General features: G+C 43.9%; 1 protein-coding gene across 3 annotated transcripts in view; it reads left to right on the top strand.

Moving 5' to 3' along the window:
* Positions 1 to 23,772, top strand: part of ELOVL5 (ELOVL fatty acid elongase 5) — a 57,329-nt gene that overhangs the window by 7,255 nt on the left and 26,302 nt on the right. The window contains exon 2 of one of the 3 annotated variants that reach the window (XM_006137741.4): positions 3,884 to 4,060. The exons of the other annotated variants lie outside the window; for them this stretch is intronic. The gene's annotated coding sequence lies outside the window, so the exon portion shown is untranslated. The remainder of the gene's footprint in view (positions 1 to 3,883; positions 4,061 to 23,772) is intronic. 3 annotated transcript variants of the gene reach the window in all.

Here is a 23,772-nt window from a genome sequence, read left to right as displayed (position 1 = left end):
TAAAGATAAATTGAACTGGCATTGTGACCTACAGGTATACACAAGTAGTATTTAATGAGTGAAATTAACTCTTAGGAAAAAAAACCAACAGAATGTATTTTATGTAAAATAGGAGTTCAAGAGCAGACTGGCTCAAAGAAATGAGTTGTGAACGTTTCTCCAGTGCACTTTAGTGTATATTATGGAATTGTTTGTATTTCTTTAAGATGGTTAACTTGTATTAAACACCCAGGCTATGTCTACACTACAGGGTTTTTGCGCAAAACTTGCCACTTTTTGTGCAAAAACCCGCAGACTGTCCACACCTCAAATGCGTTTTTGTGCAAGAAAATTTACAGTAAAATGGCAGAACAGAGGACTTTTTGCAGTTTAGGTATACCTCTTTCTACTAGGAATAACTCCTTTTTGCGCCAGAGTTCTTGCACAAAAAGGTGTGTGGACGCTCAACAGGGGTTTCTTGTGCAAAAAGAGCCTATCACAAAAAGCACAGGTGCACTTTCTTGTGCAAGAGCGTACATGCTTTTGCAATGTGCTTTTGAGGTGTGGATGTGCTTTTGCGTAAGAAGTTTTTGTGGAAGATCTCTTCCACAAAAAGCTTCTTGTACAAAAACCTTGCAGTGTTGACACAGCCTCAGTTCCAAGGCATTTAGAAAGCAGAACAGCAATGTAGCCATCTCCCTTACCAGTCCTCCAAGCTTAGCAAATACAGTCTAACTTCAGTTAAAATTGAATCAGACTTTTTCTGAGTTCAGTATTGCAAGTTAAAACAGTCACTCAGTCCAGGGAATGCATCCATTCCAGTGCATCTGGAGACTGTGTGCACTTTTTTATTAACACCAAACTTTTACCTCCGTGGCTATGCTTCATTAGTGACAACTACTTCAGTAACCTGTGGTATTTCTAGTTGATAGGAATACAAATATCTTGTATGAACTCTGGATATATTAACCTTTAGTTTAAATTAATATACCAAAGACCTGGGCTTTTTGTATTATTATGGTTTGGTTTGTCAGGTTACAGCAGGGGTGGGGAACCTTTTTTGGATCGAGGGCCACTGATCCACAGAAAAATCAGTTGGGGGCTGCAAACAAGTGAAAAACAAAAACAAACAAAAAAATCCCAACCCTCATTGATGTGGCCCCCAACTGAGAAGGAGAAAGACACTTCCTCTCCCATACCAGAGAGTAGGGGGTCTCAACCTAGTAGATTTTGTGTGCTCCAGCCTCGAGGTGGGGTAGCAGTGGGCTGGAGGGGCCCTGAGCCTTGGGGGCTGGATCTAGGCAAGAGCAGGGCCATGTCCAGCCCCCAGGCTTGAGGTTTCCCACCCCTGGGTTACAATAAAGCTTGCACTAAATGAAGCCGGCTTGTTGCTTTTATGATGTAATTTCAAACTATAAATCAGGAGTCTTAAAATTTTTCCTCTCATGATCTAAAATCCAGCCACGTTGTCTCTCTGATCCCACGTCCCAGTACCATTTGTGCTACTTCTGGAGTGATTTAAATGAGTTAATTCTTTATTACCTCACAAGGATCTCTGCTGCTCTCCTTTCTGCTGAGTGTGATTGGAACAGGAACTTCTTTTGCTCTCTGCCCACAGGGTTAGAGCTCCGGTTGTAGAATTTAAGGGGATGGACGTCAGCTCAAATGATGCTCTGTCTGTTAAGATGTCCCCCATGCCATATATTCCTTGTTAATGTCACAGTTCTTATGGACATTGCTGATGCTTTGAAGGTTTAAGGCAAGTTAGCTTGTACTGAGATGAGGAAGTAAATGTGTTAATTTCTTAAACCAGTGTACGTCCTACAGTATTACTTGGATTCATGACATTCATTTCAATAAACTATTGATAAGTAGCTTACCTTTGCTTCCACTTTTCATGTGATATTACATTTCCTATTCCTTTTATATTCTATTTAAAGTGTTACAACTTAATATTTAAGTAGCAGATGGTTACCAAGGAGTCTAATTGTGGCTTTTGTTTTTCATGAACAACAAGCTTGTAGCATTTATTTTTTTTCCTGACCACAAACGCTGCTTGCTGGTAACAGCTCTGAATTGTTTATCACAGATTAGGGCAGCAGATCTGTCCATCAGTCCACGCTTGTACAATGGCTTTTTAGTTTTTGCTAAGCTTTCCATTTGTCATGTGACGAGCACAGTTCACTGAATGCATCATTCCTGATTATAGGAAAGGCAGCTCTGTTGGTTACAGTGATCAGAATTTCCTGTTCACCTCAAAATATATATTTTCTGGACAGGAAACTGGCACTGATCAACAAGCCTAGCAACTTTAGGTTTGTGTCCACCATCTTCTTCCTTTATTGCTCTTTTTGTCATTTCTCTATCTATAAAAATGCCTGGCCATAAATTTCTCTCCACAATCTTGTGTAGTGGCTTTGACAGTATCTTTCATGATCATAATTTTAGTATTAATTCTAACAGATTTTTATACTTTTCCTTTAAAGCTTGTCTTCTCAGCAGCTGTAAGTATGCTTTGTACTCCATTCGTGACATTTTGATTTGAATCAGCTACAATAAACAAAGCTGAGCTGTGCCCATACAGCTTCTCTTTTCACAACACAGTCACATGTGTGTGTATGCGTGCCTACCACCCTGCCTACTGATGTTTGTGTGCATACAGTCTCTTAGAAAATCTGGGCAGCTTTCCTGTAGTGTCTCTACAAGGGAGTGTTCATGGGAAATGTACATCGAGAGAGAAGCACCAGGACACCATGGAGCAATGCACTCTGGCATGCCCTACCACACTAAGCCAGGAAGAAGTGTTACTGGCCAAGGTGACTACACGTGCATGTTTAGGAAGTAGGGATGTAAAAGGTTACTCAGTTACCATTATCCTTAACTGGTTTCCAGATAAGCATGCTGGTAACTGGAGGGCTGGGCCTGACCAGAGCAGGCCCCCATGTAACAATATGGCTTTTCTGAAGCCATATTGAAAGGCCTAAAGCCTTCCTCTGCAGCCAGATTGAAGAACAGCAGCCATTAGCTGTAAAGCTTGGAGTCACATACTCCCATTCTATCTAAATTGCATTAAAATAGTGTCACACTATGTGAGAAGGAGAGCCTGTCGTAATGGCACCCACTGTGACCAGAAAAAGAAATAGATATCAAGTTGGGTTAAAAAAAAACTTAGTTTAACAGCATTTCGCCTGGCAAGAAACTATTTATTAATAGTTGAGCTTGTGGAATCCTAATTCTGTGATTACGGTCCTCACTTTCCTATTGTTTGTATGATCTCTGTCTGCTGATAATTAATTTTGCTAGGTGTAAATCAGCTAAGGTGGTGGGGTATTATTAGTCAGGTAATTCTGTTACAGTATGTTCTGATTGGCTAGTAAAATATACTAAAATAATTTGTTAAGGAATAGCTAAGCAGGACTCAAGTTTCACTATATAAACTGGATTCCGAGAAGGAGACCAGCAGGGAAACGAAAAGAGGAAGGAAAGGGGTAGGGATGTAATAGTGTAGCTGATTAACTAACTGATAAGCAAAAGCTTATAGGTTAATATTATAGACTACACATTGCCCTCTCCCCCTGCCAGTAAGTTTTTTAGAAGGCTGGCCAGCAGGCTGGCTAGGTCCTGGCTTGGACTAGGTCCGGGACCTACCCCCGCTGTGACTCTGCATTTAAAGCGTTTTGGGATCCAGGCAGCCTGGCTCAGTTCTGGCTCGCGCTGGCTCTGGGAGCTCAACTTGCCTCCCAATACAGAGGCAGCAGCATGAAGTGATGGGGGCTCTTTGGGAGTGGGGCTGGAGAGCATTGGGTGCCACCTCCTCCGCTGGGGACTATAGAAGAGTCGAGTAATCGATAAGAATTCATGAGGTTAATCGACTATTCAATTAACCGACATTTAACATCCCTAGAAAGGGGAAAGGAAGACAGGAACAGCAAGAAAGAGGAGGAAGGACCTTGAACTCACCTTCAAGACACAGCCTAAGATCACAGCTGCCAGAACTCCTCTGCATGACTGTGCAACAACTAAGATCCAGAGAGACTGCCCTTGCCTAGCTAACAGGGGAAGTTTGCCTGCCTTTATCAGGGTTAGTGAGCATGACATTGTTTGCTTAGCATGTGCATTCTGCTTGCTTGGTAATTGTCAGTAAATAGAAAATAAGGATATTACAGTGTAAGACTTTCAGTGGCAAAAGATCCTGCACATCTGCAGGAAGTTACACCCTGAGCCCTAAGAATTGGGTACGTGTGGGTGTTTAAATTAACAGGATTGCATCTTGAGCCTTATGAGTTGGGTAAGGGTGGGTGTCCCTAAAATGTGGAAGGGATAAAGAAATTTGTGTGAGTAAAACCCACCCCTGCCTGTGGTGGGACTGGCTGGCTAGAGCAGGCCGCCTCCTGCTCAAGGCACAGCGGGGCTGGCCGGCCAGAGCAGAGCCGCACCCCTGCCCAACGGACCCTGCCCAAGGGACCTAGTTTTCCCCCCCCCCCCCCATGGTTAAAAGTATTGTCTAACCCATGGGTTCCCAAACTGAGGGGCGCAAGGTGACCCAGCCTTACACCCCCCGTCAATCCCACCCCAAGTTTTGCTGCTATTTTTTTGGGACGGGGGGCGTGAGGATTTCGCAAAAATCAAAAAGGGGGCATGATGCCGAAAAGTTTGGGAACCACTGGTCTAACAAGTTAACTTCTAAAATGGGTATTTACATCCCTAATAGGAAGCTGCATCTACACCATAGTCAACTGCATCACTGATGGAGTGTGACCGGGCTCAAGCCTTCTATCCTTTTCTTATGAAATATTCCTGGAGCCTATATCTTCATTTGCCCCTAGGTTTGTTCTTTTATGGGCAATAAGAATTGGCTTTTGAAACAGACACCAAAGCAAGAACATGACACCATAGCATAGGTCTGACAATGCCTGGGAGCACAGAAATAGCTTGTCCTTCTACAGGTTGAACTGCCCAAATCTGGGATTCTCTGCCCCATCAACATCCGTGGTCTGGCAGAGGCATGGATGTTGCTCGACCAAAGAGCCCCGGAGCCAGCTGAGACAATCCAGGGGCTGGGGAGCCCCAACTGGGCTAGGTGACATCTGGGAAGCCCCTGCCCTGTCCAGGCAACCCCTGTCATCAATGGGGCCAGGTGGTGGCCGGGAAGTCCTAGTGTTAGCGGGGCCAGGTGGAGGCCAGAGAACTCCCCAGCTGCAGTGGGGCTGTTGGGGATCCCCCGGTGGAAGCAGGACTGGCAGAGGTGGGCATCCCTAGCCAGGGAATCCACAGAATCCCCAGCAGCAGCATGGTGGTCCTAGCAGTGGGGTGGGGAGCTTGCCAGGGAATACCTTGCTGCAGCAGAGCCAGCAGCAGCCAAGCAGTTCCTGTGGGGAACCCCAGGAGATCCTGAGGCAAGAGGGTGGGGAACCTTACCAGGCCAGCGTTAGCGATGCCAGCAATAGGGTAGGGAGCCTCAAGGATGGAGCTCCAAGGACAGAACCCTGAGGTCCGCCAGCAGGGAAGCACTGACATCCCCTAGTCTGGCAAATTCCCTGGTCTGGGACAGCTCAGGTCCTGAGGGCACTGGACCACAGAGGTCTAACCTGTATTGATTTCTTAGTTTCCCTTTCCTGGGTAGTTATAATGGAGGGGTGTATATGAAGAGAAGCACTAGCATTATTTTCAAGTGATTTTTTTCCCCCCTATAATTCTGTCTAAAATCAACTGTCTAGTTGGCTTATATCTAATCTGTCACTAGATAATTTATTGATTTATAATCATGGAGCAGTTGCAAGACCACAGCTAAGGTTGCATAGGGTAATTTGTTTACACTAACACTTGCTCACTCTTCATTGCTGGACAGAAAGACTGGAGGAAGGAAAATAAGTTAAGATTACTCTTGGAGGAAAGGGATGCAAGACCATTTCCCTGTTCAAAAACTTGTTATTGTTGTTTGCTTTATTTATATAAAACTAGAAGATTTACCTGGCTTTGCTTGAGTCCTTAACTCCATTCATTTTTGTCTTTTGGAAAGTTAATGTGAAAATGTATGTGCTTTGTACAAATAATTGCTCGGGGGAGGGAGGGGAGAGAGCTGGGGATGAGGAGTTCAATATGCAGGCTGCCCCAGGGAGAGAGGACTACCCCAGCTCTTCATTACTTCAGCAGCTCAGAGTCAGGTGAAAAGCACCTTTTCATGTCTGCTGCAGCTCAAGTTGGCACTGCCAGGGGAGGGACGCATGCCCCCCAGCTGCAGCAGGGACAGGTTCATCTGCCCCCTGCACTTCTCAGCCAGAGTGAGGAATGCAAGAAACTGTGTATTTTCCCCTCTCTTCCTGACAATGGTGAAGAGCCAGAGATATTCCCATATGAATGGGGAGAAGCAGCAGCTCCCTCAGCCTCAATATGGTGTACCTGCAGGGTGGGAAGATGGGACTGGGCAGTCCTGGATGGGGGATGTGGCATGCCACCAGCCAGCCCCTTTCTCCTGCCTAGAGATTCATTCTCCCCCCCCCCCCCCCCGTGTAGTTTTGAGAGAAGCAATCCCATTCCAGGCACATCCCATTTTCCTGGCACAAACAATATCTTATCTTGCTTTAAGTTATCAGAGGAAGCTGTATATCGAATGTGGTTGTCCTAGAAGGACAAGGAGGAGTGGTTGACGAGGAGTTTGAGGAGTTCTTGAACAGACAGACAAACTCCCTCAAATATATAGTAGAAGATGTCTTTGGCTGTTCCATGATTGAAAATGTATGGATTGTCCATTTTCCCCAACCCCTTCATCTTTTCCTGGCTGTTCTTTTTCTTGCTTTTTACATCTCTCTGTGTCTGTCTCTCTAACATTTTATTTTAAAGTAAGATTTTCCCAGTTATAGGAAATTCTTTGGGAGTTCGTCTTGCAAAAGCAGACAGTCCAAGGTTGGATTGTGTACTGAGCTGCAGTAAGGGGTCCCCATGTTTGACCTGCAGGCAAAAGAAGGGATCAGGAATGATCCTTAAAGAAGTACAGATCTTTATCAGGCAACCTCTGCTTAGTCATGCCTAAAATCATTGGGTATAGCTTAACATTCATTTGATTAAATTAATTGTAGAAAAACTAGCAGACGTTTTTGTTTTTTCCCTTCCCTGTTCTCCCATAAATTATCAGTTCCCATGTGTGGGTTAGTGAACTCCAGAAGGGCGATTAGTCCTAATTGTCTGGAATAATACTACTATTTTCTAGCAAGTTTATTTTATAAATAGCACATTTGTGTATGGGGATTAGGTGCCATGGTGATAAGCACTCTAGAAAAACCTTTGATCAGTGGAATTTACTTGCTAATTTTTATTCCTTAATAGGAGAGAGGGTTTGACACAATTTTTTAGTATTCAAAATATGGTAAGTAATAGAATTGCAATGATGGAAAAAGGTAAATTGGAAAGCTGAAATAAACAGCAAAGTTTTAATAAAATCTGGTGCAGCACTGTATGTGAAGACAAGCCCTGTTTTTCTATTGCTACATTAGGCATGAATAAAAGTTGCACGTAATTGCTATAGATACATACATTTTCATTTTATTAAGAGTGTTGTGTCCCATAATAACTTACTAATTCCTGTAAATACAATTGTTTTCCTTTTGAGATCCTCATTTTCTTGGTAGTATCTTGCCTTTTTCATACTGTCTTCACTGACTCAGAGCGATCTGAATTGCTTCGTAAATCAGTGCAAGCCAAACAATGCATTTTAATATGACTAAACATAAATGCGTGCATCCAGATGCAAAGGATGTAGGCCATATTTGTACAATGGGGGTCTCTTGTTTGGGAAGCACCTCACCTATACAAATTGTTCCTTCCAACACTACTGCTCTGGAATATGGAAAATCCATGTCCCTGAGTGCTATAGCACTTGACCTTCTAGCACTTGACCTTATAGTGTAGACACAGATAGATCATTGGAAGCTTCCATCACTTGGAGAGATGTGTTCTTACAGTGACAGGAAAAAACCTTTTATTGCTGTAAGCTGTGTCTGTTACAGCCATGCCGTCATAGCCCTGTGGTGCCATACATATGGGCTACGTCTACACTGGCCCCTTTTTCGAAGGGGCATGCTAATTTTGAAAGTGGGAATAGGGAAATCCGCGGGGGATTTAAATATCCCCCGCGGATTTAAATAAACATGGCCGCCGCTTTTTTTCCGGCTTGGGGAAAAGCCGGAAAAAAAGCGTCTAGACTGGCCCGATCCTCCGGAATAAAGCCCTATTCCGGAGGATCTCTTATTCCTACTTTGAAGGAAGTAGGAATAAGAGATCCTCCGGAATAGGGCTTTATTTCGGAGGATCAGGCCAGTCTAGACGCTTTTTTCCGGCTTTTCCCCAAGCCGGAAAAAAAGCGGCGGACATGTTTATTTAAATCTGCGGGGGATATTTAAATCCCCCGCGGATTTCCCTATTCCCACTTTCAAAATTAGCATGCCCCTTCCGAAAAAGGGGCCAGTGTAGACGTAGCCATGATGTACAGTCCCTGCAGTATAGACTCACCGTCATTATTTCTTAATGTCAAACTATGGGTGTGGAGCCTTAGATCTGTGTAGCAAGGCTTAAGCATTACAGTTAATCCACAAATTCAATTCTCACAATGGCCTCAGTCGACATAACGGATGTCTGGGACATTATCAACCTATCATTCAGTGAAGGTGCCAACAGCTCTTTGTCTGCGCAGATTCGTGCGTTAGTACCCTTCCTATCTAATTGCTAACCTATGATCCTTATCTGCTTCTTTTAACTATCCAGTCTTTAGGTGCTTATAGACTACCAGCTCTGCCTACTTGTTTTTCCTTTTGATATTTTCATACCCCCTGCTCCTTGTTTCCTGCCCCCTTCTTTTTTTTCCTCCCCCCCCCCCCCCCCCCGTTTCCCTTCTTCCTTATTTATTTTGGGTCTGCACATCCTAAACTGAAAACTCCGGTCATCTGAAGAAGTGGGCTGTGCCCACGAAAGCTCACGATACCATCTACATGTTTTGTTTGTCTGTACAGGATAAACGTAAAAAACAACAAATGCTCTGGTGGCACTTTATAGACTAACTCGGCTACCCAATGAAGCTTCAGAAGATTACTGTTCATTAAGCCTTAGGCACTGTGTGACTTTGTGAATGTTCATCCTGTATCTGAAATTCTGACTTCTGTGAGTCATAGGAGGGATGCAGCACATTTGCAAATTCAAGGTTTTCTAATAAATAATAATTTTCCCAAAATGTGGGGCATAAAAACTGACGGTGGGAGTGTGGTAAATGTTAAAAGCAGACATCTTTAATTTTATACCTGGCAGGTGAGAGTGACTAGTTGTGTGGGATTTTGTTTGGTTTGGTTTTTTGAAAGGCTTTTCAAAAGTTTGGCAAATGTTAAAATGTGGTTTACTGTGTTCTTCATCTTGTATACTCATGCTTTCAGTGAAAGCAACAACTTGACTAATAACCCAGCAACTTGATCCAAAACTCTGTTGCTAGCAAATGCACCTTGGGAGGAGAGAAATGGAAAACTTTGGAAGATATAACTGGCTGATAAGTCTTTGGGAAACGCTAGATAACTTTTCAGCACAGCAAGTTCCTTGGTGGTCTGTGAGGGATTTTTACACTTTATTTCGGTTATATTGATTGCAGTAATCATTCCACAAGTTGTGTTAAATCAGTTTTTCCCTCTAGTATCCGAAGGGTAGCCGTGTTAGTCTGGATCTGCAAAAGCGACAAGGAGTCCTGAAGCACCTTATAGACTAACAGATGTATTGGAGCATAAGCTTTTGTGGGCAAAGACCCACTTCATCAGATGCATGTAGTGGAAATTTCCAGAGGCAGGTATAAATATGCAGGCAAGAATTAGGCTAGAGACAACAAAGGTAAAATCAATCAGGGAGAATGAGGCCCACTTCTAGCAGCTAATCTGGAGGTATGAACGCCAGGGGAGGAGAAACTGCTTTTGTAATTGGCTAGCCATTCACAGTCTTTGTTTAATCCTGAGCTGATGGTGTCAAACTTGAAGATGAACTGCAGCTTGGTAGATGTGCAGGTGAATGAGCCAGTGATGGTATGGCTGATCTGTTTAAGTCCTGTGATGGTGTCACTGGTGTAGATATGTGGGCAGAGTTGGCACCGAGGTTTGTTGCAGGGATTGGTTCCCGAGTTAAAAGAAATCAACAGAACACCACTGGCCATCACCTACAGTCCTCAGCTAACCTCTCCCAATGCATCATCAGTGATCTACAACCCATCCTGGACAATGATCCATCACTTTCACAGGCCTTGGGAGGCAGGCCAGTCCTCGCCCAGAGACAACCCGCCAACCTGAAGTATATTCTCCCCAGCAACTATACACCACACCACAGTAATTCTAACTCAGGAACCAATCCCTGCAACGCCATCATGTGCCAGCAATGTCCTTCTGCTATATACATTGGCCAAACTGGACAGTCCCTACGTAAAAGAATAAATGGGCACAAATCAGATATCAGGAATGGCAACATACAAAAACCTGTAGGAGAACACTTCAGTCTCCCTGGACACACAACAGCAGATTTAAAGGTAGCCATCCTGCAGCAAAAAAACTTCAGGACCAGAGTTCAGAGAGAAACTCAGGATTAAACAAAGACTGTGAATGGCTAGCCAATTACAAAAGCAGTTTCTCCTCCCTTGGTGTTCACACCTCCAGATCAACTGCTGGAAGTGGGCCTCATCCTCCTGGATTGAATTTACCTCATTATCTCTAGCCTGATTCTTGCCTGCATATTTATACCTGCCTCTGGAAATTTTCACTACGTGCATCTGATGAAGTGGGTCTTTGCCCACAAAAGCTTATGCTCCAACGCATCTGTTAGTCTATAAGGTGCCACAGGACTCCTTGTCGTTTTTCCCTCTAGTTGATTTGCGCTGTTTCTTGTCTGCAGGGGAGCTTTTTGCCGGCCCTGGGCAAGGGAGAGGGATGGCGCTGCACCCCTGGGAGGGGAGGCAGCTAGCCCTATGTGATGTCCAAAGCACAGTGTGTACCCTGGCCTCAAGCTCTCAGAGCCACACAAAGGGCGCAGTGGTGCTTAGGGTACCGGCAGTGATTTGAAGGGCCTGGGACTCCAGCTTTGCAATAGTGTGGCAGCCAGAAGCCCTGAGCCCCTTTTAATCAATGAGCCCTGGGGCAATTGCCTTCTTTGCCCTTCTCCTCCCTCACCACTTTCCCCTTCTCCCTCCTGCTTGCCTGCCTGCAGAGAAAAGTAACCTGTGTGATCACTACAGAATACAGGAAGTTGCTTGCGTTGTAGAGGCATCCTGGAGGAGAGGTCTCTGAATTGTTGTTCTGAAAGTGTAGCCAACATCTGCACAAGGAAATTTACAGATGAACATATTTCTGTAGAGTATCAGAGGGGTAGCCGTGTTAGTCTGAATCTGCAAAAGCGACGAGGAGTCCTGTGGCACCTTATGATGAGGTGATCCAATCAAGGAGGATGAGGCCCACTTCTAGCAGCTGATCTGGAGGTGTGAATTCCAAGGGAACAGAAGCTGCTTTTGTAGTTAGCAAGCCATTCACAGTCTTTGTTTAATCCAGAGTTGATTGTGTCAAACTTAAAGATGAACTGTAGATCAGCTGCTAGAAGTGGGCCTCATCCTCCTTGATTGGATCACCTCATCATCTCCAGCCTGATCCTGGCCTGCATATTTATTCCTGCCTCTGGAAATTTCCACTACATGCATCTGACGAAGTGGGTCTTTGCCCACGAAAGCTTATGCTCCTACACTTCGGTTAGTCTATAAGGTGCCACAGGACTCCTCGTCAATATTTCTGTAGCTACTGCACTGTTGGGTGCACAGCTTTCATTGGGGTAATTGAATTCATCATGGAAAATCTCATGTCAGATCAAACTATTTGTATGTTTTGTTTAGTTTCCTACCTCTTGCAGAAGCCAGTATCATGCTTTTGGTAAAGGTGAAGACCCCAATAACTCATCAACTGTAGCTAGTTTTACCATGGTAAAAGGGGAAAACATATGAATGAGAATTCCTGGTTCCCAGAGGTGATCACCCTACACCTGCTAGTATGAGATCAGGCTATTTTATAATATTTCATAGCAACAATTATTAGTGATAAACATATTTAGCCCTCTTTAAAAATCCAACCATAGTCCTTGACTCTGAACTTACATAGTGTGAATTTCATGAGTTGACTACATGCTGCTCCTGGTACTATTTCTTTCTTGGTTCCAAACTTAGACCACTAATTTACGTAATGAGGACACTTGATGAAGAGAACAAAAATGGAGGAAATGATCATTCCTTTTGGCCTCTATAACTTTGATTGAATTCCACCGTCTAGCTAAAAGCCCCCTATGTGTACTGGTTCCTGCAGAGCTGCCTGTCCTTCCCCTCCCTTCCCCGCCCCCCAATATCCCACATGTAAACATACAACAGCTGAAAATTTCAGTGGTTATTTGAATAACACATTTTAACATCCCTAGCCTACCTGGAATCACTATCTTGGCCCTTCTACACATAGGTTTGACCTTTCTGGAGAGGAGATCATAACAAGGTGCATTATTACAGCGTGCTTATCATTTTCAAAATGGCACAATTTTTTTGCATTTTTAAAGGTTTGTTTTAATTAAAATTTCCAACTCTAGGGCTGTATTTTTAGCAACAGATGGTGATGACATAACTGTTATTGGAGTCATCATTCCATTTTCCTTCTTCCCTTCCCTCTCCCACAATTGTTTCATCATGTTTTGTCTGAAGATGTCTAAGGCATTTGTGCTAGATTGTGGGTGTTGAGGTTTTTTGACAGCACAAGGGATAGAAGAGAGTACTTTACTCTTCTTTTGTTCAACAGTCTATAGTGAACAATGTCCACTGGCACAGTATCAGCATCTTAGAATGAATGGTGCAGCCCTGTTCATATGGTAGTACAGTAAAACTCCATTAGTCCGGCATCCAATGCTCCGGGACTCCTGATGGTCCGGCACCATCAGGAACCCGGAAGTGCTGGGGCAGCCGGACAGGCTTCCCCCATTCAGCTGCTGCTGAAACTGACCAGCAGCTGAATCGGGGAAGCCGGGAGCAGAGCAGCTGGGGTGCTGCCGGGTTGGTCTCATAGCACTGCCCCTCGGGGCTGCGGGACCAACCCGGCAGCACCCCAGCTGCTCTTGGGGACGCCTGGGGCAGAGCAGCTGGAGTGCTGCCGGCTTGGTCCCGCAGAGCCAAAGGATGGTGCTGCGGGACCAACCCGGAAGGACCCCACCTGCTCTGCCCCAGGGGTCCCCGATTCAGCCGCTGCTGAAACAGATCAGCGGCTCATTCCAGGAAGCCCCGGGCAGAGCAGCTGTAGCGCTGCCCCTTGGCGCTGCAGGACCAACCCGGCAGCACCCCAGCTGCTCTACTGCAGGCATCCCCGATTCAGCTGCTGATGAAACTCACCTGCAGCAGCTGAATCAGGGACGCCTGGGGCAGAGCCGGACTATCTTAAGGGGGGGGCTATGAGGGGTCTGGGGTGGCATCCCCTCCCACCCCACTCCAGACCCCTCATAGCCCCCCCTTCTGATAGTCCGGCATATCTGATAATCTGGCACCCCCTGGGTCCTAAAGGTGCTGGATTATCGGAAGTTTACTGTAAATTGTTATATCTTAATACTGAAATATTAAAGACATTTTAAATTTAGTGTCAAAGTGTGCCCCTTGTATCCTCAGCCACAAGCTGTCCCTCGAGCATTAAATCTGTGCTGCGGTAACTGCATATCCCTCAGTGAACACACTAGCAACCTCCTCTGCTCTGTCAACCTTGCCTTCCTTCCTTGCCTCTTCCCATTTGCTTCTTATCGGATTACAGTAGCTAGTCACTATATTATCTCTGGATAATCTTTTTTTTTTTTTTTTTTTTTTTTTTTTTAACTAATCCTGTTTATTGGTTACCTATCCTTTGAGCACTTTTGCTAGGCACAGTATTTCACCTGTTCACCTGTCATTGCTCTTAGTATCTGTTCAAACTGAATGTGCGTATGTGACATCAACAGACAGAACCTGGCATCTCTGGAGCTTAGTGCATGAGCTTCTACCGCATGAGCTAAAAGCCAGTTGAGTCTCAACTAAGGCTGTAGAATGAACTCATTCTAGGAGGGACAGCCAGAAGGCATGTGGGTTACACGCACTTTAAATATGAGATGCCATCAAGTGCCAGCAGTGCCCCTCTGTGATGTATATTGGCCAAAGGATAAATGGACACAAATGACATCAGGAACGGTAACATACATAAACCTCTACAGGAACACTTTAACCTCTCTGGACGGTCAGTAATGGATTTAAAAGTAGTCATCCTTCTACAAAGGGAAAAAGCTGAAATGGAGTTCATTTGTGAATTCAATACTATCAACTTAGGACTGAATAAGGATCTTAACTAGTTAACACACTTAATAGCCACATTTCCACATCAGCTGCTATGAATGAGCCACTTCCACCTTGACTTTGATAGCCTCATTTACACAAGTACTTTATTTTGTTGTCCTTATATATACCCATGCCTGTGTAAACGCCACTCTAATTCATCTGATAAAGTGAGTTTTACACATGAAAGCCCTAATAAATCTGCTAGTCTCTAAGGTGCCACAGGGCTCCTCGTTGTTTATACGTTATACTAGTACGTCAAAAGCCATGAACAAAGTAAAACCTAAAATCAAAGCTAGTTTCTCTAGGTTCTGTTTTTTGTACTTTATCACGTGCTATTTTTTTCATATTTCTGTTTCATACTTGGCAAGATGCCATTCTGAACCTTTAACAGCAGGGTTTGCGCAGTTAGAAAAGGGCATACTGCTAATGAGTGTCCTTTTACAACTGTTAGAACATATCTGCTTTGATATCCATAGGGATCAGGCATCTTTTGATATCACGGTATTGTCTAGGAGCAATCTTCTCTTTCTCCTCCCTTCTCCAGTCTATCTTAACATTTACATCTGAAATCCTCTAACAGTCCATTGGACAAGAAATCTACATCTTTGATTATGTACAGAGGGCAAAATTCTCCTTTTGTATGGCAGTTCTCAGGTCTGCTGTTCTGTATAGATTTCCTGGTAGGCCTAGAACTCCCATTGACAATTGTGAAAATTCTGTGCTTGGAAGGAGAGTACAACAGTGGGGCAGGAAATTGCCATGCAGATCAAAGAGAATGCTACGGAGAGCATACCTTTCAGGTACACAAAATCTCTTACTTGAGGAGTGGCTAAGTGTTTGGACCTGTAAGCTCTCTTCTCAAGTGTTTTCCATGAATACCTGTGGACTGAAGCCATGGAATTTTGAGCTTTGTAGGAGAGGTCTGCTTACTTAGCCTGTGCATTTTTTATTAAGAATCCCAACTGGTGTAGAATGCTCTCCTTCACTGTCTCTTGTTAGAGGTTGAAGACTGAGATGTGTTGTGCAGAAATTCCCAAATCTGAGACTCAAGAAATTTTTTTTAAAAGAGAAAGATTAAAACTGTTTGCAAAACATATTAAGTCTCTCACTCAGAAAAAAGCAGGACTAGATAGAAATGATGTTTTAGCTTCCTTTCTTACCACCTTTTTAAAATCCTGTAGCCATTATATGCATCTGTCTAGTTTCCTTCTCCTACCTTTCTTTACCTACATTTCCAGCAGCATATAAGTTGTTGTTCATTCAGTTTCTGTAAAGTATATGCCTTTGAAACCAATTTTTGGTTTTTTTTTTTCTCTTATTGTCTCGTTCAGTGGGGAAGCCCATCATAGAAGCTCAGTAGCACTTTTTTTAACTTCTTCTGCTGGGCCATCATGGCATATCTTAGAATTTTCTGCCAGTGAAAGGTGGACCAAAATTCCACATTCATCTGGTAGATGTTCAGTTGCAAAATATAATTTTTAAATGTTATTAAATTTAAATATGAAAATTATTAAATCAGTGTGATATCCTGTATGGTGCTTGCTTATCTTATGCACTTATTTTATGTGACACTTTCAAGTATGGAGAAGGATTATTTTATTTTATTTTATTTATCTATCTATCTATCAATCTAATCAGGCTTTGGAGCGGACTGTTGTGGGGCTTTATATCCTCTAGGAAGGCATGTGATGGTAGTTTAGGATTGTGGGAGAAGTATGATGGTGCGGTAATTTAGTTGTGATTAAATGAACAGCCTATCTCTTTCCTGTTGTTTCGGGCTGTTGGCAAACTCAGGAAGATGATGCTGCAGCAGTTTTTTTACTTGAGTTGTATTTTCAGGGTTATCTTTGGAATCATCTAGAAACATCTTAAAATCATTCCAGTATCTTCAAAACTAGGCACTGCAATGTATTCACAGAATCTGGTCTATTACCCTACCTGTAACCAGTCTCTGAGTGATTCATTTGGTGTGCTGTACCTTAAGGATCCACATAGTTTTACAGAGGTAGGCCCATAGCCTTCACAACTTTGAAACTAGGTCTTTGATGACCAGTAGTCCCTGTCTCTCTGGCTCCCTACAGAGTCCAGCCATGTCACATTTCTGCCTTTACTCTGTCAGGGCCCAGGTGCTCTGAGTAAATATTTGCAGTGACATTGGGCAGCCTTTCAAAATAAGGTAACTATTTATAAGTCACTTGGCATGTGGAATTTGAAAGTCTTTCAGTTAATATCAAACACCATCAATTGGCTAATGCCAGGGCCCCCTTGAGCTATGTTGCTGTAGGAATTATCTTCACTGTCTTTCTCAGTCGGTTTCATTTTCTTTAGACTCCTGTGCCTCTGGAGCTCAACTCTTAACACAGTTCTTCCCTTTGTTATCCAGCTCAGGGTCTGTGTTCTGCTTCCATGCTGAGAACTATGGTTGGTTGTTGGTAAGTGTGAAAATTCCAGCCATTGTTGTTTACATTGCCTCTTCCATTCACGTGTATAGATTTAGGTGGCTATCTGAGGCTGTCTAGACTGCAGGCTTCTTGTGCAAGAAGCACATCCACAGTGCAAAAGTACATCAGAAAAGCGATGTGCTTTTGCACAAGAGAGTGTCCAGACTGCATGGACACTCTCTCGCAAGAAAGCTCTGATTGCCATTCACAGAATGGCACCTGTGCTTCTTTCGATAGGAGGGTTTTGCACTCAGGGCTGGCTTGAGCCATTCCTAAGCCCTGGGCAGTGGGCACACGACGCACGTGCGGCCCTGCCCTCCTTACAGCTGCAATCGGGCGCACGGCGCCTGATGGCACCTCTAAGGGGCGCCGCAAGGCCCATAGGTTGGCGCCCCGGGCAGCTGCCTAGCTAGTCCTCCCCCTTAATCCAGCCCTGTTTGCACAACCGCCCCCCCCCCGTTTCCCATCCATCCGCACCTTTTAGCACAAGAGTTCTTGCGCAAAAGAGTTATTCCTCATAGAAAGAGGAACACCTGTACTGCAAAACGCCCTCTGTTCTGTTGATTCACTGTAAATGTTCTTGTGCAAAGCGCACTTGAGGTGTGGACGCTCCACAGGTTTTTGCACAAAAATCCTGTAGTGTAGACATAGCGCGAATCCAACACCTTGTTTCTTCCCTTTTTGCTCCATGCATAGCAATACAAAGCCCAGGGGGGAAATGAGACACTCACAAGAATCATAAAAATATCACCCAAATTCCCACATTTGCTACAGGTGCCTGTAGTTAAGTTCCTTAAATTACGTTGTAAGCACTCAGTAAGTGGCCTGCCTTTTTTAAAAGCGCTGAGCAGCCAGGCACCCCCCACTGTAGTGGCTGAATGTGCATACTGCAGGTTGTAGTGCACTTCCCAGCTTGGATAGACCGACCCCCCAAAATAGCAGTGTAGGTAGGTGGGGGGGTAGCACAGGAAGCAGCTTCAGCTAGTCATCTGAATGCAATTCTGCCTAGACCCCCCGTGATGTACTGTAAGAGCTACTCAGAGCCCCTGTCTACTCCTGTTTGAAGAGGGCTAGATTGAGCAGGGATAGTGCACGTCTGTCTAACCATGCAAGGAAGCAGGCTCCTTCCTAACTACAAAATAGATGTACCTCGCCAATGCCTGGCTGCTCAACACCAATGGTAAAAGTAACTTAATTTCTTACAGGTGTTGTCCTAATGCATCCTGGGTCCCTGCTAGCTCTTTAAATAGCTCTGTGCTGACTTGGGTTGCAGCTCAGCCAGTTCTTACCAGAGCTGTGCACCCGCTTACTTTCCACTCTGCTCAATGTTCTTGAAAATCATTTGATTATGTAATTCCTGAACTAGGGTTTTAAGAACCTAACTTTAGGCCCCTTATTTTGGAAATCTTGTCCTTCAGGCTTTGAAGCATAATTCTGTGACAAAGGGGAGCAGAAGAATGAAGAATATACACAGAGCATTACTTATAAGTACAGGTTGGACCTCCCTAGTCCAGCACCCTCAGGACCTGACTGGTCAGGGATGAGAGATTTTGCCCGACCAGGAGAGGAACTATCTAGCTCCCCTTCTACCGGCTTCCCCCCACTAGCCCTGCATCAGCTGCCAGGCTCCCCCTTTGCCACCAGCCTTGCTTCCCTGCTGGTTCCCCCCCCCCCCCCCCACTTCCATCTTTGCTATGCTGGGCAGCCCAGATCCCTGTGCACGGGGCTCCTGGCACCGCGGGACAGCCCCGCTGGGTTGTGCCTGGCTGACCAGTTGCAGTACGCTGGACAGCCCAGCAGTGGGGAGCTCAGCCGCCAACCTGCCACTGGGACTCTCTAGTCCCGGAACACCCGTGGTCCCACAGATGGCACCAGATGTTGCCGAACCAAGGAGACCTGGATTACAGAGGTTTAACCTGTACTTTAAACCTTTTGGGCTGGATATACCACACATTTAGCTTTTTAAGAAAAACTTGAGTCCATAATTAATTTTTAGACATGGGAACACTAACTACAATAACTATATTACAGTCTGATCAAGAATATTTAGAATATAGCAAGTTTGACATAAAAATAATTATTATAATTCAAAATAGTGAGAGAGAACTTTATCACATTAAAATATTGGAGAAAGATCTTTTATCACGTTTACTGTAGTTTCTAGCCAGGAACAAATAAGCAGGAGGTGAACTGCTGTATCTAAATGGATTGGAAGAAACCCAGCTGCACTTTGCGTTGTTGCAGAATTGTATGTTTGACATTATTCCTGCTGACTGAGATTGTTCTTAAAGTGTATGCACACAAGCCAGGGTACAAAAACAAAACTGGAGATCACTGTGTAACCTCTCACCTGCATTTTTATTTGGCATGTGATTAAGGTAAATCAGTGGTCATCTGTTCCTGGATTAAATTGCAGAGTAGTATTCAAAGAAATATTGTATGACATTTTATCCTGATTTTAATGTAACACGGGACAACAGAATGAGACAAACACAAAATGCTTTATTGGACATTTCACTTTCTTTTCATTGTCTCACTTTGTATGTATTGCTGGAAGAGTTCTCTGCCCAAGACACAGTACTTATTAAATAAGGAACTTTCCAAAAGGCTTGCACTGTTCATTCAAAATGTAACATTTGTCTGTCTATCTGAATTAGAAAGTCACAGATTTTTTAAAAAAAGCATTTGAGTAACTTTTTTTTTTTAAATGATGGATGCTACCCAAATAGCTTTAAAAATGCAAACAGTAGAAAGATGGCCAAAGAAATATGATACATGGAACATTTGTTACTGTTTTTTGGAATTATACACTAACTGAAGAAGAGGGACAAGCCATACTTAAAATTATCTGTAATATGACAAATATATTTAATGTTACCTATGGTTTCTGGTAATACAGGAACCACTTACTTTTTGCTTAAGGCTGTATCAACATGAATTATGTGCTGTGAGAATGTAAAATTGCAGTATGGAGAATTAAATCAAAAGATCATATTAAGATACGGCATACAGCAATATAAAATAAATATTACCTTTTTGGAGAGTTGCCATCTCCTTCCTTGTCTGGTTGGAAACACCCATGTGGAATGGAATTTTAGAAGACACTGCATCCAAAGTAGTCTCCCTTTTCACTTGCCTGCTTCATTACCATAGAGATTTGGAAGACTGCATGAAAAGACCTCTATCGCCCAAGATTTTTATTTTTTCAGAAATATGCTGGATGTAAAACAAAAAGCCTCGGTGCAAGAGCATACTCTTGGTACATAGTGCTCAAATTTCATAGGATCCATAGCAAGTATCAATATTTCACTTAAACAGGAAAGAATTGTAGTAGTGAAAGTATTTAAAAATATCGGCCATACGCTAATTTACACTAGCTGAGAGTAACTCCTTTCTAGCTGATGAAGCTATGTTGATTTATGCTTTTTAATAATGAATACGTTTGGAGCATTAACTGTTATAGGGAAATCTCAGAGGGGTAGCTGTGTTAGTCTGTAACTTTAAAAACAATGAGTAGTCGTGTCGCACCTTAGGGCATATGTACACTAGGAAATTATTTCAAAATAACCCTCAAAATACAGGCAGTCCCCGACTTACGCGGATCCGACTTATGTCGGATCCACAGTTACGAACGGGGCTGCCCCGCTGCCGGGTTCCCCGAGGCTTTGCAAAGCCGCGGGGGATGGGGGGGGCGGCTCGGGCAGCGAGGCAGCCCAGGCGCGCCTGGGCTGCTCCCCTGCCGGCTTCCCCCAGGCTTTGCAAAGCCGCGGAGGGGCTCGGGCAGCGAGGCAGTCTCCAGCAGACCAGGGAGACTGGGAGCAAAGTCGCGGAGGACCCAGGCGGCGGGACTGCGGTGCGTCTCGGTCCGCCACCCACGTCTTCCTGGTCTGCTGTGGTGGGGGGGGGGGGGGCGCAGCTAGTACGCCCCCCTCCTCCAGCAGACTAGGCTTTTCTCTGGACGCCTGTGGCAGAGCAGCTGGGGCGCTGCCGGTTGGTCCCGCAGCGCCGCTCTGGGCGCTACTGGACCAACCCAGCAGCACCCCAGCTGCTCTGCCCCAGGCGTCCTGATTTAGCCACTGCTGAAACTGACCAGCGCTGACTACAGGAAGCCCGAGGCAGAGTTGCTCTGCCCCGGGCTTCCTGGAATCAGCTGCTGATCAGTTTCAGCAGCAGCTGACTTGGGGACGCTTGGGGTTCTTAAGTTGATTCTGTATGTAAGTCAGAACTGGCGGTCAGTTTCAGCAGCGGCTGAATCTGGATGCCAGTTCCGACTTACATACAGATTCAACTTAAGAACAAACCTACAGTCCCTATCTTGTACGTAACCCGGGGACTACCTGTAATAATTTCAAAATAACATGTCCACACTCCAGGGAAGCCTTGAAATTAGTCTGAGATGGGCTCCCTTAATGTGTATGTACTATCTCGACTTAGAATCCCAGGAAGCATGAGGGAGTAATTAGTTTGAATTATTCTAGGGAGCAGTTGTTTTGAAATAGCTTTAGTATGGATGCTCCAGTGCCACTATTTCAAAATAACCATTTCAAAATTAGCATTAATCTTCATGGAAAGCAGGAGTTATTTTGAAATAATCAGCTTGTTATTTTTAAATAACAGGCTTGGTAGTGTGGATGCTGTGCTTGTTATTTCAAAATAAGGGGGGTAGACCAGGGCTTAGAGACTAAAAATACATATATAATATCATGAACCTTTGTGGGCAAAACCCAATTCTTCAGGTTGACTGGAATACTCACAGCAGTTTGGTTAAGATTTTGTAATCTGTTCTACATATTTCCTCCTGTACAAGTTATCTCCTATTGATTGGATAGAGTTTGACACAGTCTGTCAGCAGGGAGAGCAGTAGAGACAGTCATGTCCTTGCTTTTCCTGATCTCACCTGGCTTGAGTCCCAAGTTTAGTCATCTTCTTGAAAAGCTAATGACTACGCTGGTTTTAGATTGCATTATGTCATGTCCCATTTATAACCTGTCTTGCCAAAATGGGTTTGTAGAGTGTGACAATACTGTCACTTAAGGCGTGGAAAGTGAGTAACTGTGAACCATGGAGTTCATGTATACAGAGTGAGAACTGCACTAGCCAGATTTGGCTGCCTGTGTCTGGGCTGGAAGTGACAAAATCTTGCTCTGGGAAGAGGAAACTAGCAGTAACCCTTTTGTCAGTACAGTGAAGGAAAGTACTACTTTGGCCTTTCCTCATAACTGTTGCTCAGCCTAGTCTTTTTGGACCTTATTCCCTATGCATACTCTTCAAAATCTTGGTAATAGCCTTCTGATGCAATTTAGGACCCAGTTTAATGGCTTTACCTCTATTAAACAATGAATTTCAATCTTTGCATACCTGCTAATTTCAATCTTCATGATTGTTAATGGACTCTGGTTCTTAGCCCAACAGTATGTGGATTTCCTTAATGATTTTATTTGGTTTATGTTGTCATGCATTTGTTTACACTAAAGTCTATCAGCTATTTCACAGGCCCCTTATGATGTATTCACATATTTCCTAGAACTTTCACAGTTATTGCAAATGCTGTTGTCTTTGGCCAATTTTGCCACTTTGCAGGCACAAACTAAGAACAGAGTATTTGTGATAATGCTGTTTAATGCTCCAGTGTGCTTTAGATAGAGCTTATACGCATACTGTTAGTAGCCGTATTGATTTTTAAAAAAGGTACTACTAGGTTATCAATTCTTTTAAAGTTTTATTCTTTAACTCTTCTGGGAATGCTGCTTTTAGAGTTACTGACTACCTGTTTCACCAGCCTTTCCTTTTTTTTTTTTTTTTTTAAAGGTTGGGGAGCCTTTGCCACACATCAATACTGTGCCTGCAAAGCTAATGTTGATGACAGATATTCTATATACATATGTAACCCCCTCTTTCTTCCCTGGGTTACGTGGGAGCAGACCACTCTCACCTATGTGCCTGTGCACCTGATGGTTGTAACGTTAACAGAGATCCTGAGTATCCCAGTGGTGATATTGGATAATTGGGAATCCCCTATCCACCGCCTTGCTGCAGTCCCGTGCTTCTAAAGGAATATGTAGTGGCAGGGCCTCCACCTGGCTGGCCCCTGTACCCACTTAATGGTGTGCCTTCGGAGCCTCCAGGAATAAAATTATTCCAGTAATAATCTGCATCTAACTCAAAACAACAATTATAAATAATAATATACATCTAATTGATTAAATTAAAATGAACACACCTTTACTTTAACCACTGTAAAGAAACAGGGTTTACAGACTAAAAGTGAATAAAATCAGTTAGATAAGTTTCCTTTATTTCTGTGCTCTTAGCTGACTAGCATTTACACTGCCACCATTTATTCTACCCCAGAGTGTGTGCTCCTCTGCGTCTAAGTCCCAGACGCTTGTAGGGTTGCCAGGTGTCCTGTTTTTGAACTGGACAATCTAGTTATTTGAGCTTTCTGTTTAGGGAAACAAATTGAGAAAATATAAATGTCTGGTATTTTCTAAATAAGATGTAATGTAGATTGTGATGTAATGTCAAGTGTGTCCAGTATTTTTGTTGAAACCATCTGGCAACCCTAAACGCTTGTGTGGGCACACTTGAAGATCTGAAACAGGAGTGGAGAGAGCACAGTGGAGATTTTGTGGGTGTTAGTCCAGTCTAGATGACCCTCTGAGGGTATGTCTAGACTACATGGCTCCGTTGACGGAGCCGTGTAAACTAGTTTACCCGGCATAGTCAATGAAGCGGGGATTTAAATAATCCCCGCTTCATTAAAATAAACATGGCTGCCGCGCTATGCCGATGATCAGCTGATCCGGCACAGTGCGGCAGCCTAGATGCGGATCTGTGTGCTGGAGAAGCCTTTGCCGACCGATCCCTTATGCCTGATCGTTGGCACAGCACAGTGGCCATGTTTATTTTAATGAAGCGGGGATTATTTAAATCCCCGCTTCATTGACTATGCCGGGTAAACTAGTTTACATGGCTGCA

The sequence above is a fragment of the Pelodiscus sinensis genome, chromosome 3, assembly GCF_049634645.1.
Source record: "Pelodiscus sinensis isolate JC-2024 chromosome 3, ASM4963464v1, whole genome shotgun sequence".
In the NCBI taxonomy this organism is placed as follows: Eukaryota; Metazoa; Chordata; order Testudines; family Trionychidae; genus Pelodiscus; species Pelodiscus sinensis.
Note: the sequence above shows the minus strand (reverse complement) of the source record. Positions and strands in the feature narration are given on the sequence as shown.